This window comes from Pezoporus occidentalis, unplaced genomic scaffold (assembly GCF_034315485.1).
Source record: "Pezoporus occidentalis ecotype Australia unplaced genomic scaffold, CSIRO_AGI_Poc_V1 ctg18, whole genome shotgun sequence".
Lineage (NCBI taxonomy): Eukaryota > Metazoa > Chordata > Aves > Psittaciformes > Psittacidae > Pezoporus > Pezoporus occidentalis.
In genome coordinates, this window is record NW_026913640.1 from 9,230,318 (window position 1) to 9,245,352 (window position 15,035).

The 15,035-nt window shown below is 41.4% G+C and overlaps 1 protein-coding gene across 2 annotated transcripts in view; it reads left to right on the plus strand.

Moving 5' to 3' along the window:
• Positions 1 to 15,035, plus strand: part of ARHGAP20 (Rho GTPase activating protein 20) — a 64,829-nt gene that overhangs the window by 12,314 nt on the left and 37,480 nt on the right. Inside the window, exon 1 of one of the 2 annotated variants that reach the window (XM_062615272.1) lies at positions 4,933 to 5,373. The exons of the other annotated variant lie outside the window; for it this stretch is intronic. The gene's annotated coding sequence lies outside the window, so the exon portion shown is untranslated. Of the gene's footprint in view, positions 1 to 4,932; positions 5,374 to 15,035 lie in introns of those variants that run through there. 2 annotated transcript variants of the gene reach the window in all.

Below are 15,035 nucleotides of genomic sequence, written 5' to 3' on the forward strand. Positions count from 1 at the left end.
AACATGTGTGAGGGATTTATATGAATCCTCTCACCTCAGCAGCTGGCTCATCTCAATATTTGTTGAAAATAATGAGCAAGTGCAAAGTTTAAAAGGGCAGGAATTACTTAGCAGCACAAGTCAGTTTGTATTTTTATATCATTCTATATATCAGGTGTCCTTCATTTATATACAGGGCACTTTCACAAAATGTGGTGGCACCCACTTTGGACAGACTTACTTTGGGGCATTTTAAATTATTCAAAGAAACCACTGTGACATCTCTGACATCTATTTAACATTAAGAGGATTAAGGTGTTTTAATGGAAGTGTTGTAGCTGTGATGGCATGAGGATGTAAATAAGATGAGATGATTTGGCTGGAAAATCAGACGCTTGTGTTGTCAACCTCTTCAGTCCTGAAACAGCAGCAAATATGAAACTCTTACGTGCTTAAAAGCTTGTTGGTTTGGGGTTTTGTTTATTTTTTTTTTCTCCAGTTATATCATTTTGTTTACTGAAAGTTAAGCCTTCCTTAAAAATCCTGCCTTGCCATGACAATTGTCTAAAAAGAGCTACAAGATATTTGTGCTACACAAGAATTCTGGGATGGGTGATACACAGTTGTGCAACCACACTATAATGCCTGCCTCACTCGCCTGTAACAGCAGGCACCAGAGGAACATAATAAATAATACATATATTATAATGGAATTTGGGCCCTTACTTCGAGATGAAAATATGCAGACTATTCATTGCCTCCTGTTCTTGCTTCTTGTCCTTTTTTTTTTTTTTTTGTATAGTTTCTCTTTCATCACAAAATAATGATGAACAGGCATTTAGGGACTCTTTCACATCATCAGATGTCCTCTTTGGAAGCACTTTGAGCAAAGTTATTCTAGAAATACATTGAAAAAGCAAGCTTTTTGTATTTTTCTTGGCTGATACTCAGATGTAAGAAAATTAAGTTTGATTGTTAACTCTGTTAATGTGTATGAAATCAGCAAAGGATTTAGGTTAGTTGTATTAGGCCCTGGACCTGTTCCGCAGTGGTAATTTTCCTCTTACTTTTCCTTGGTGTCCTTTAATGAAAACTGCGCAACTTAATGAGGTACGCTTCAGTGTAACACAAATTAAGGGCTTGAAGCAGAAATGTATGAGGCCTGCATTTAAACATCAGGTCTTGTCATCTCAAAATAGTTTATATAGAATAACAAAGACTTGTTTCAAGCCAAATTTGTTTTGCTGTCCCTCAAAACAATTTTCATATGTGACAAAGCCCAGGCTACGAAGTTTCTGCTCTGCACTGGTGGACTTCTGCTCACATCTTGGGTATTTCACAAGGACGGCCAAATTCTGTTATGCACTTGCTGGCAGCTTCCCCTTTCCTAATGCACATCTCACCAGATCTTTATGTTTTTGTGTTCTTAAAATGATTAATATAATTTCACAATTTGAGTCTACACGATCATTTATAGATCTGTCTCTATACACGAAAGCTGTTAAAATATCAGTGAAGAAACTACTCTTTATTATAGCATGTAATGTGTTTATTATGTGATTTTGGTGCAATGTGGAAGCAGGGGCTGTTAAAAAAAAAAAAAAGCATGCTTTTTAAGAGGTCTTATGAAAAAATCTTTAAAGAACCTGAAAATGCAGTACCTATTGAGTCACCCCCACCCAGTTTTATTATGTGGCTTCTATGGTTGAAGAAGTTAAAGGCAAAAACTGAGAATTTCACAAGTTTCCAAGGTGGTTTTTCCCCCTTCTGTACATGGAAGCAATGTTATGCCATTCATGGAGGGGCTGCCCTTCCTTCTCCCAAAACACAGTAAGTGATTCTGGCATGTTGTCTTCCAGGGGTCTTGTGCCAAATGCTAAATATCCCAGATAACGAAGATCATATGTGTAGTCTAGTTAATACATTTCACTTGGCGCTAATCAAATACAGAGTGTTCCCAAAGTCTTGGACATTGTGTTTTCAGGGTTTTAGTCAGAAGATATGTGGATGATCCAAGCTATGTGACTAGATGAAGACAAAAATACAGACTTCTAATAAATGTAAACTGCCAGGAAGCCTTAACTGTCTCTTTTTCACAGGGAAGATGAGTATTCAGAGTTTCAGGCAAATCTGATTGCGGGGAGGAAGGGAATAAAAGCTCATTGCAAGTAACTAACTTGTTAAGTAGGTATTTCTGTTGTCGTCATTTTGTTCATTCTTCACCCGTTTCCATGGCAGCAAATAATTTTGCCTAGCAAAATAATCTCTGTGAGGCGTGTTTGGTTGGTGAAGCGCAGCACCTCGGCATGGTACAGGGACATTGAGGGGGCTGCCTGCCACCCCATTGTACCTCACAGCCACTGTATGTGCTAGCTGTAGCAGGACAAGGCCTGTGTGGGCAGGTACACCCCAAGCAGCCACTGTCCCCTTGGCCGTCATGGCAGAGGAAGGCATTGCTCTCATGCAGCCCCCTGGACACCGTGGCTGACTGTTGGAGCGTGGAGCCACCCAAATGGTGTGGTCACAAGGGATGAGGGTTTTTAAGTGCCTTCGTTCACCCTTAAGAAGAGGCATGCTGTGGAAGGGAGCCCTTGCAAGGCAGTCTTTCTGAAGCTGCAGGGCTCATGGCTTTTCAGGCTGTCGCTATTGCCAGGGTGGCTCCCAAAGGTGAAAACCCAAGTGGCAGCACACCAGAGGCAGCTCTGTGTCCTTCACTCCTCATCTTAGTCCTTTGTCTGAGAGACTTCAATACACTCAAGAATACAGAAGAGACGTTTTATTAAAGAAAGGAAGAAAAAAAGGCAAAATGCCACAAAGCAGAGTTTTCCAATTGAAGGGATTAAGTAGCAGCATTACGCATTTTATTTTGACCATGATATTTCAGAGCTTTTCTTCATAAAGCTCCAGTTCCAGGAGCCATGTGTTTATAAAAATTGCAGTTTCGTTAGAAATCAAGCTCCTAGTCAGCAAGATGGAGGGAAAATCCTGTTCCTAAAGACTCAGTCAACAAAGCAAATGAAAAGTTCTTTTCCGTTGGGTTTTGGTTTTAGATTTAAATCAGCTTTGAAACTTCTGATCAGTATTTTTTCTGAGACTTTTCCATTGAATGAAAAATTTTGATGTTTTAACATTTTATGATTAATCTGAATGGGCAGAAATCTGCATGTGAACTTCCCTGGATTTCTCCCATCAGTGTGTTGTGTTACCCCATGTAAGGTAAAAATACATGAATTTGTAGAAAAATGTGGGATTTTTTTTTTAAAAAACCCACACTATTTTGTATAAAATTGTTCTTCCTTTTTAATGGAATTGCACATAATTAAAATAACTTGTGATGATATTGTAGAAGTTGTCATTTCTATAGTATTTCTAATTCATGCTTGATTTAAGCTAATTATGATACTGGAACATTGTTTCCTTAAAGCATGTGCTTGAATGCAAAAGTTATTTTAATGTAGTAATAGCCAGGGATAAAATTTTATTAACTGTTAACAAGGAACAGAGTGAACTTTCCAAGGCCTCAAATGGTCTTTTAACTCAGAGATTGGCATTCCTGTCCCCCTGCTGGTTTTATTCTGTTTGGTTTTGTGTGTGTGTGCATATATTTGTTTTTGATAAAACCCATCAGTTCTTCATTTATGACATACAAACTGGCTTATAGCAATGTTTGTACATCTGGAGATCGAAATGAGCTGCAGCTCTCAGAGATATGCTGCTTTTTTATTAAAAGAAAAGGACTAGAGGTAACAAGAAGCAACGTTTTGGAGGAATTGGAGCTTAAATGAAGAATTAATTTCACAATAAATGACTAATAGTTTAACACTAGTGCTTTAAGCCGATTCCCCTTTGGATAGAGCTGTGACAGTTTTAAGACGAAGGCAGCGAGGGGCACTGCTCATCAGGATGAGGGCAGGGCTCTTCTTGTCCAGATGTCTCACTGTCCACATGTGCTTTTGGCTGCAGCTCATTTTGGGGGCTTTTTGGATTAGGCCTTGACAGCTGGCATAATGCAGCTGTTGCCCAGCCATTGTGTATCCCTGATTGTAGACAATAAAGTCTCTGCCAAATGACAGTCTGGCCAAGCAGTTTGGGCAGCGGCATAGCTGAGGAAATCACAGACCAGCTCAATCAGACTGCTTTGCGATCCTTTATCTTGTGTAAACAAGCAGAAATCCTCTAACGATGTGCTGGCTGATGTGCAGCCTCGGGTGCTCTCACCTCTGCAAGGGCCAGGATTCAATACACATTGAGCTCTCCTCCTGGCTGATGCTGCATTACTTCCTCTGGTCCAGTTGCTTCCTTGTGGTGCACAAAACTACTGGTGAGGAGTTTCTAATCACATTAAGGGAGTAACAGTCTGTCTCTCTTTCTGTGCCTGTGTTTTCAGTGTTCTAGTACCAGGAGCTAGATCCAATAAAGGATAATAAGCCTCAAGGGCAAGACGTGAATAATTCTGGTACCTGAATCTAAAGCCATAACTTAAGAAACATCATCTCAGTGGCTTGACCTCCCAAGTGCTTCTGTTCTTTAGGCAGTCTCCTACTGCCCAGAGAGCTGGCCAAACACCTAGAGTTGTGGTTTTGCACACCCGAGTACAGTATGACTGTTGGCAGCATTGGATGGGTCTGTGTCAAAGAACTAAACACTGCTGTGTGAGAGTTTCCCGAGAAGCTCCATCCACTGGTCCACCTACCCTGTTTAACCTTCCTGGGCAAGAGCCAGGCCCTCACAAAAACAGTTGCAGACACTGCTGTCCTTTAAACCTCTGGCTGAGGCTGCTTTTCTGGAATCTTTTTAATACTTGTTTAGGTCAGTGGTTTCCAACCATGCAGTATCAGGGCTGAAGTGGGAAAGAACAGCTCATCAGGGATTTTGGCAGGGAGAGGCTGCATCCACCATTTGTGCCATCTAACAAGCTCAGTATAAGCTATGGCAGGTGTTTCTGGCCTGCTCCTTAGCCAGGTCTCTGCAGACCACCACAGTGCTTTGCAAAACTGCTGGCCGCAAAATCGGTGTGTTTTCAGGGGAAATTAATCACCCAGGTTCATCTCTTTGCCTCCTGAGGCAATTAATCTTCTGTTCCCAGAAGAGGGATGTAATTAGTACAGCAGAGGGTATATGGAGTGAGTGGAGAGTTTGAAGTGAGGGGGCTTTCCCTTTTCATTTTGCTGCTGAAGCTGGGCCATTGTGCAGAAGGACATGGAGTGTTCTGGGACCAAAACCCTTATGTTCACAGGAGAGAGCTTGGCTCTGTAGGTGAATGGTAAAAGCACTTACCTGGGAGGGGAAAGGCCTACATCTTTTCCCAGAATTGTTTTTGCATATCACCCACTGACAACACATCGAAGTTCAGCCTGTCCATTCCCCTAGCTTAAAGTTGTTCTAAGTACTGAGGTGAGTGTGCTATTTTGGATCCACTTGTACTTATAGGGACCCTGTGCACTGAATACTGGCTGCAATCAGTGAGAGCAGGTATCTAAGTACATCTAGGTGCATGCTAGGTCTTCATGGCAGGATTATTTAGAAAATGCAGAAAAGCATGATTAAGGCCTTCACCAGAATGAATAAGCAGGGCTGCTGGGTTTTAATCCACCTTCATTCCCTCTCTTCCAACTCCATGGTCTGGTAGTAAAACCGTATCTATATTGCAAGGCATCTCATTTTATCAGAGCATCTCTGGCAACATACTTGGTTGTTCAGGCAAAGCAGCCTCATGCTCATTTCCCTCAAGTTTGCTGTTTCCCCTCAGCTTTGCTGTCCAAGAGGAGGACAGGTTTCCTAGTGGGTGGTGTGCCAAGTGTGACATCCATTTCTACAAGGAGATCACTAGTCAGACATGGGCAAGCTCTTCTGGTATATTAAAGACTTAAATAAACACAGGGAAAAACATCATGTGAAAGGCTGTCATGTTTCTCCCTCCTCCAGGCTGCAGTTCTTCACAGTTAACTGGCCTGTGCCTGCTTCTCCCTTACGTAAAGTAATTACCATGAGGTGCAGGGATGTGGGGAATCCTCTAATAGCTTTTTCCCCCAGCTCAGATCACAGGTGGAATAGAAACCTCTGACTAACCTGCCTGTGTAGCTATTCAAAGAACTTGTTGAATACAAGGGAGTTAGTTATAGGAGAGCAAACAGGTGCATGTGGCTGCAACTAATTTGTCTGCTGGCTATCCATAGGAATCTGGGTCGTTGCACTTGCAATAGCTGGCAGAGGCAGGCAGATCAAGTAATCTCTTCTCTGTAATAGGATAATTCCTGTGCTCTACTAGTAGTATCAAAATATGACTTAAAGCCCTTGAGGCAAGCCAAAGCCAGATTTGTTCCTGTTGCAGTTAGGACAGGTGTAGTGAAGTGACAATCCTGTCTTCCACGTGGCACACCTATTGCAGGGAAGTGGTCCTTAAAAACTTAAGACAATACAAGGCTGAGCAGATCCTTCCTTCATGTCTGCAGTGAAGCTTTGTGGAGTTCACCCTACAGTATCCCACAGCTGTGGGGACACAGGAAAGGCTGGACAGCAGCAGCTTCAATGAGAGCTGCAGCTTGCAGGAGGATAAAGCTTGGTGAAGGGACTTACCTTTTAAAGGCAGTACTTGCAGCTTTTTATAGGTCACTTTGTATGTGATTGATTTGGTTGTAATCATCAAGTTTTCTGAAAAAGGACAATGAGGGAACAGCAGGTAATGGATTCCAGGTTAGCCCTACCTAGCCACATATTTGAAGTCTTGCACTCTTCTGAATGCATTTGTTTTTCTTAAAACTCATTGTTGCCTAACTGCAGACTCTACCCAGGTGGGACAAACCAAGGAGGGTAAGAGCCTAGCTGAATTATTTCTTGAAGAATGGGAAAATCAGAGGCTAAAGGGGAATGACTGTTGAACAGTGAGACTTTCAGAGACCATGAGCAGCTGCCTCTGGTATTACCTGATAAATAGGTGAGGTGACTGACAGGCAATAAAGCTAGGCAATCACCTAGAAAATGCTGTTTCCCTTTTAAAGGAAATGGTCACACAAGTGCCTTATTCTTGCCGATCTACAGCCTGTGTAACAGGTAGCTCCAGATGATAAGGTAGGCAGATACACATAGGCTCACTTACAACCATACGTGATGGTGCAGAAGGGATTTCTAAAGATGCTCACACTGATCTTTTCACCTTATATGTGCCTCAGCTTGAAATGGCGAGTTTCTCCAGCGGTCTGCAGCATGTCCCAGCTATTTTTGGTAGCCCAGAGTTCCCAGCTACTACATGACTTGCGCTGAACGCTTGTAATATTCACTTGGGAGTATTGTGTGCAGTTCTGGTGTCCTCAACATAAAAAGGACATGGAACTGTTGGAACAAGTCCAGAGAAGGGCCACGAGGATGATCAGGGGACTGGAGCACCTCCTGTATGAAGACAGGCTGAGGAAGTTGGGGCTGTTCAGCCTGGAGAAGAGAAGGCTGCGTGGAGACCTCATAGCAGCCTTCCAGTATCTGAAGGGGGCCTATAGGGATGCTGGGGAGGGACTCTTCATTAGAGACTGTAGTGACAGGACAAGGGGTAACGCGTTAAAATTTAAACAGGGGAAGTTTAGATTGGATATAAGGAAGAAGTTCTTTCCTGTGAGGCTGGTGAGGCACTGGAATGGGTTGCCCAGGGAAGCTGTGAATGCTCCATCCCTGGCCAGGTTGGACAGAGCCTTGGGTGAGATGGTTTAGTATGAGGTGACCCTCCCCATGGCAGGGGAGTTAGAACTCAATGATCTTAAGGTCCTCTCCAACTATTCTATGATCCCATGATTCTAATGCAGTTTGTAAGAAAACATTTGAAATCCCATTTTGAAGGAAAAGTTAGTTTTGTCCATGAGGTAGCACAAAATAAATGGAGGTGAGCTAGGCTTTTAAATGTCCCAGTTGTGATTAAGCAGGATTAAATGACCCAACTGTGATTGCTGCTTCCCAAAAAAATTTAAGTGGGACAGAAACCTTATCCCTTCAGGCTAATAAAATAATACTGGATCCTCATAGGGAGACATGGGTGAAACAGATGCCAGAAAGCTTCTCTGTATGCCTTCTTGGAATGGGTAGGATGGAGCTGAGGTGGAAGTGGCAAAGGTATCTTGTGCCTCCAGACTTCTTGTAGGCCACAAGAAGCTCTAAAAAGCCCAGACAGCCATATTGAAGAACTGCAGTGCTGGGGTGTTAAGTTCTGGCCTTTTCTTTGCCCTCTGTTAATCCTACGTTTTTCCCTTTTATCTATCTATCTATCTATCTATCTATCCATCTATCTATTTATTTATTTATTTCCAAAGGTCACTTTTTTCCATCTGAGCAATGAAATCTTTCTTAAGCTAGATAATGCTTGGAATGGCATTTCCCTGGTGCAACTGGAATGGGAGAGTAACTCAAGGTGGTACTGCTATGTCAGTCAGTGAAAATGAGTGGGAACTGCAGTGTGGAATAGAGGATCAATTCTTCCAAAGGCCAAAAAAGGTTTTACTGACTTCCACAGGTGAATATGTCCTCATCCAAATGTCTGCGCAGGGGGATTTGGACCAAACCCGCTTGAGCTTGCTGATTGCTGGCAGAGCTGTATAGCTCGACTGGAGGACACCCACGCTGCAAGAGCTTTTCAATAAGATTTAAATAACTTGCACTAAATTCTTTTCTGGTGGCAATAGGTAAAACATGACCAAAATGTGTGGTGCTAATTTATATTCATAGAGAATTTTGCTCTTGTGCTCAATTTTCAGAGTAAACACCTTGCAGCTGCTTGTTAAAATAAAACAAAAAACCTTGGAAGAAAACCAAACCACAAGCATGTTTCTTGTCTCCAGCCACCACACTGTAGTACATATTTGCTCTGCAGAGAATATTGTTCTTTTGGCTATGTAGAAATTACTTAAGTACATCTTGTTTTCAGTTAAGTTGCCAAGCTTCCATACTGAAATGTGTGAGGATTTTTTTTTAATGGTGCATTTTACCCTACAGCTACGTGATATTTAACTGCAAGTCTTAATGGTTTACTGATTTTTGGAAGACTACAGAAAAATATATAGAGTTAACACGCCTCAACACCTGGAACATTTGGTGTAAACCATATTATTCGTCATAATAATTTTTATTACTTTTAATAAGATTTTGACATCGTGCAAAGATTATTTCAGATACTAACAAAACAATTCTTTAAATCCTAGAAACATGTAAGTTGGAACATTTTCTCTAGATATTCTGAAACTTGAGTTTCAGAAGCAGAGGAGTGGTACCTGATTTCCTAAATATAAGTGGTGGCCCTGATTTTTGCCCTAAACTGTAGATTTATCTATTTATCTGAGCAAAACTTGCTCCCAATCTCCATTAATATTCACTTTCCTCCTACCCAGGCTTGTGCTTGCGCTGCCTGTGCTGGAGCGGGGGTTGCAGTCTGTTTTGATGCAAAGGCTCAGTGACACTGTTGGGACTCACTTCTTTATCTTGGGTGCAGTGTTTTCTGCTACAGCTTGCTGAGGTCCAGCCACATGCATGGGTAAGGTGAGGACAGCCCCGTGCTAGAGGCTGTGAACTGGGAACGAGGTGTGCACCAGGGCTGAGGCTTTCTGTGAGATCCACAGGCAGAGCCCATAAGGGAAAATGCAGGGGTTAAGAGGTGACTGCCTTGGATTGTTCATGTATATTACCCATAAAAAAGAAGTTGCAACCAGTAAAGCACACTTATAAAGTAGGAACAGGCATTTTAATATTTGGTAACTAATGCTCTTTGAAAAACTGAGTAGATCTCACTTGTTTCATTGTACAAAAGCTACTGTGCATGATGGTAATGGACGATGGGACTTTAATGGAGTGCTGCAGAAAATAGACTTGCTATTTCTGGAATGCTGCACTGTTTTCACAAAGTGCTGCTTCAACTGTATAAGATTTAGCATAGATAACAGCAAGCAAACCTGCCCAGCATCCTCAGAAAGAAGCTCCCTTAGCACAGCAGGGATCAAGTTGACAGCAGATTTTCAGAAATGGTTTGACAGCCCATGTGTTTAAGAGAGTTTTATGGTTGTCTATCCAAGTCCCTTCTATAAATAGTCAGTGTAAAATTACAACAGCATACTAACTTTGTGTTGGCCCATATCTTACCTACCACCTTCCTGGAAAAGACTCCCACTCTCCAGGCTGATACTTTCTGTGCTTATTTTCACCCTCCAAGAATAACTATTATTTATTAAAGTGCACTATAAACTTAAATGAAATGCATATTCCAAATCATGAGGAATTGAAGTGGGAAGATCTTGAGCATGTGGGTGACTTGATGAGGGCACTGGTCATGGCTGGAAGGCAGTCACAGTAGGGAGTAGTTAGCACCTTTGAAAATGCAGAGGATTTTATATATATATATATACATATATACACACACACACACACACACACACACACACACACACACACACGTAATCTGCCTGTCCAAGTGTGGCTCTGAGCTGCAGATTTTTACCTGTGGGTGAGCCTTGTCTGCATGGAGCCTTGTTTATGGCAAAAAAACCCAGAGCTTTGAGTGCTTATCCCTGAAGCTAGTGGGTCTTTGTGTGGCCGTGCAGGTAAAGGGGACAGGGTAGGCTGGGCTAGTCATGGGAACTGGGCATAGCTGTTTGTTAACATGCCTGTTTTCAGCTCCTTACTCTGCTATAAAAGGTTTGTGAGTTTGTGCCAAGCCAGAAGCTATGTCATAAGGATGTCCCTTGTTGATAAATTTTGGAAGTAGATCTGCTATACGTAAAGCATTTATAGCCTTCTTGCTCTCCCCAGCCTTTCTAGCATTGGGAGTGACTCTTCAAGCTATGTGCTGTAATGAGCTGTCAGCATGATAGAGGTTAAATTCATCAGGAATGTGAACGGCAGCATCTTGACTGTCTTGTGTTCAGTCCTAAGCATGAGCATTTGGTTCCAGTGTACAAGAAAAGCTCTTCTTTCACTTCGTTTTTCACTCTTCTGTTTTTGCATACAGAATGCGATGCTCTGTTATCATGATTTTGTCAAGTTGACAAGAATACAGTACAAGTCATGTCCAAAATATCATTTCTTATGAAATTAGATATATGTTGAAGCCCTGAAATATTAATATTGCACTTGAACGCACTATACACATGCCTGCTAGGCAGATCAGTACTCATTGCTGCGTTACAGGTTTGGTTTTTTTTTCCATATTATCTCAGGGAAGACAAGGAGCTCTTGCACACTAAATTGGAGCTTTTTCTTTTGGTTGGTTAAAGAATTGTTCTCAATACCTTATTAAGTTAATTATCTTGAATGCAAAATACCCTCTAGCTACACAATATGGGTAATATGTCGTACATGTTAAAGGATATCCAGTAGTAAACCAACTTCACTTCCAAGCTTCAGTTAGCACGGCCTGCCTCATTGGCAAAAATATGAAACAAGCATCTCTTAAACTGCTACTGAAGTTCCCTCTCACAGGAATTTTTAGGAGCTTAAGGGTCTGAGTAGGAGGCACAGAAAAAAAGTGCAAATATGTAACCTGCTTTCCAAAATAAGCTCTATTAAGAAAATCAAGACCTGGCTTCTAGACTTGCTTTTGGAAGTATCTCTGCTGGTCACAAATCACATGTTGTCTCTGACTGATAAATCCATTTTGGCAAAAATCCATAACGTGGGTTGGGCTGTAGACATTTCTTACTGTGCAGATAACTGCTATTTTCACTAGCCTTCAAAGGATGTAAATAGCTTCCGCTTCTCGCAGCGGGTTCCTCTAGTCCAGTGCTTTGACTCAGTGATGGTAAAATAAATGCTTTACTGAGAGGCACTGAAGTTGAAAATTCATTTGCCTTATTTTTCCTAAAAGATGTATTGCTGATTCCTAAGAGCCATCCAAAACTGGCCCTTGAGGTATACAAAATAAGTCTGTTGTCTGAGAACACCATGGGGAGTTGGCCAGCACTCTGCTTGGTGACCTCTCTAGCCTGCAGCCAAAACAAGGTTAGGTTTATCCTGCAAGCTACACACTCTACATGTGTAGGCATGAAACTGGAAGGAGCTCCTGGTCCTCACCTGGGCTTCAGCGCTGGCACAAGCATGCAGTATGTTTGTGTATGGTACATGTGTATGAAATGAGTACAAGCTAAGTTGTTTTCTGTGAGAGGAATTTGGAAAGGTGTTACCTCTGTGTGTTTGACAGACCAAGCGCAGCCTGTCATGTAGCTGGGCTGTTTCAGATTTCAGCCTTTTGAATAGCTGCCATTTTATTGCTCTGATAATGAAAAGGTGCATTTCTCACCTACCTCTTGTGAAGGACTTCAGAGGTTAAACAGCAAAGCGGTATTTTATTTCAGTAGGTAACAGTCGTGTTGAAAACATTGGTGCTGCATCTAAAGAGGAAATAAACTTCAGCAGCTGCAGAGATGTCGTCAGTGGAGAGAAGTTCTGGCAGAGAACAATAATCGAAACAAAGGAGTGAGATTTAGGATGGAGCATGTGCAGTCTTTGAGAAGAATGTCATATAGCTGAGATACCGGCAATAGCTCATTCCAGCTTGGGTACCTTGGAAAGGATTCTTCCTCTGAGACATTTTATAGCTTAATCTAAATCATAGGTAGGCTGAAGTCATCGTCGATGGAAATCAAAGGGAAACTTCACATTGGTATGAATGATATTTGGATCATGGATTTAGTGACCACTTTACGTGGGTTGTTAAACTCTCCCTTCGGAAGTATAATTTCTTTCATTATTTTCACTACAAATAGTGAAGAAAACTGATGTCTCCATTGCACCAAGAATAAACATCACGCCATTCAGGTTTTACTGAGAAACCCTAAGGAGCCTCTACAGGGGGGAGCAGAAGAATTTTCTGTGCTTTTGCGGTTTCTGGTAAATATAGGATTGATGAAGTGAGTGAGCAGTGGTGTGTTTGCTTTCATACTAAATGCAGCGGGGATGTATTTTTCAGTGTTTGGCTCACTACTTTGGATTTCGACTTCATATATTACACCTACAGAATTGAAGAGTTCTTTTAAATTGTTGTGTCTTGAATAGTCACAAAATGCCTATTTTGATTAATTTGAAAAATAATAGCTATAAAATTTTAGGTTCTGGAAGTGCCAGAAGAAAAATCTGCAATTATCTTTCTACAAATGTCAGCCAGTACAGTGATTCTAGTATTTTTCTGAGTAACTCAAGAATACCGCTGTAGATATCTTCAAATTACAGAATTTATTCCTTGATTAAAACCACACATGGAAATTTCAGGTCCCCAATATAGTACTCTTAGGAAGAAATGCCAATGGGAGACTAGAGCATTACAATGGCAATACCTTCTAAACATCAGTATTAGCCTTGCTTCTACCTGAAGTGGAACTTGGCTGTTTGCTGACTCTGCAGGGTATCCTTATCTTTTGGGAATCAGTTCACATTTCCTTCTAGGCAAACCTGGATGATGGCTGTTTTTACTTGCCAAACTGGAAAGATATTACTCTGTGGGGTTTTTACATGTGTTTAGCATAGAATGACTTTTAGGGAAACACAGAGAAGGCCCTATTTCACTGATTTTTACTTTTTAGATTATATCAGAACTCACATTGACTGAAGTACTTAGTTTCCCATAATTCTATTAAAAAGGAATTTTCAGCAAGTAAGCATTCGAGTGCTTAGCACTTTTTCAAAATTAGACCCATTTAATGGCCAGAAAAATCACTGGGCCATTAAAAATTCAACCCCAAAAATACCTGTCTTATATAAATCCCTGTGCCTCAGCGCATCGCTGATCTGCATTTTCTTCAATGTAACAAAACTTGAGTTTCATTCATGTCTTGTAACAATGAAACATTAATTGAGAGGATCAGAAGCATGCTTTCCAAAAGGCATGTTTTGTCACTGCTGGTGAATTTCCTGCATGTTCCTTCATCCTGGGGCTTTAGGAGATGAAGGGTGAATTAGTGGCTTTGATTTTTTCCACTTTGTTTCAAAGGAAGAAAATATTTTCATGTTTTTTATAAGGCTTATCAGGTAAACTCTATTAGAGTGCTTATTAGAGTTCCAATGACAGATATGCTTGAAAGGCACTTGGTCAAAAGGCAGATTTCATTAAAATAACTGATTCATGTTACTGCATTTTCTTGTTCTAAAACCAAGTTAAGTTTTCTTGACCCTGCTGGCATAAATGCATCTTAATTCGCTTACCTATGTGAGATAGGTTTTCCTTAGTTTAATTTGGGAGGTTTGTGGGCTTACAAATCAGGATGTAGAAAACGTATGAATAAGAATAATCAAATAGAGCTGCATATATGAAGACATAAGAGGCTGACACTAAAGGAATGTCAGTAGGGGCAGGCACTTCAGTATGATTTTATGAAAGTTTCTGCTGATTTTGTTACAGCAGCGGTGTAACATGAAAGGGTTTTTTCTAAGTATTGTTGTTACAGGGTTCAAGTATAAGTATTTCCCTGACTTAACCTTTGAAGTAAAGGCCATGCATGGCTTTCGTGTAGGTGGACCCATCATTGTTCCTGATTTGTGCTTAAGTTTCTGTGCCAAATGCTGATAGGAAGTTGATTTGAGTCCCAGTAGCCTATCAGTCACTGATGAAGTGGTGAACTGGTGTCCCAGACCCATGAACTGGCAGAGTATGAGAGATACTTGCTGTTCCTGACTCCTGTTGCTGGCCACACAGCATGTATCATTGCCATATTGGACCAAAACTCCTCTCTCTGCTTTAATCCCCACACTCCTGAACACCCCTTCTGCTTGGGGGTGATCAAATAACTTAGGTGCGCAGTAGAACTTAGGTAGGTAGTAGAATACAAGACAAAGACACAATTTAAGGCAATTTAAGTTGAGGAATTCTTTCAAAAACTTAAGCTGTCAGCCAGAAAGGGAAATCCAGGGCAACACAATGGAGGTGGAGATCCTCACCAGCTCCTTACAGGTCAGTGAAAGTGCGTCCTGCTAATGCAGGCCAATCTCAGAGCTTATCCTTTCTCTCCCAGCTGTCAGGATTTCCTAAATAATTTCCTGGGTAATCCAGCCCCAGGCATCAAGGAGAGGAGAATCAAGAATACCCCAGGCTCTCAGAGAGATAC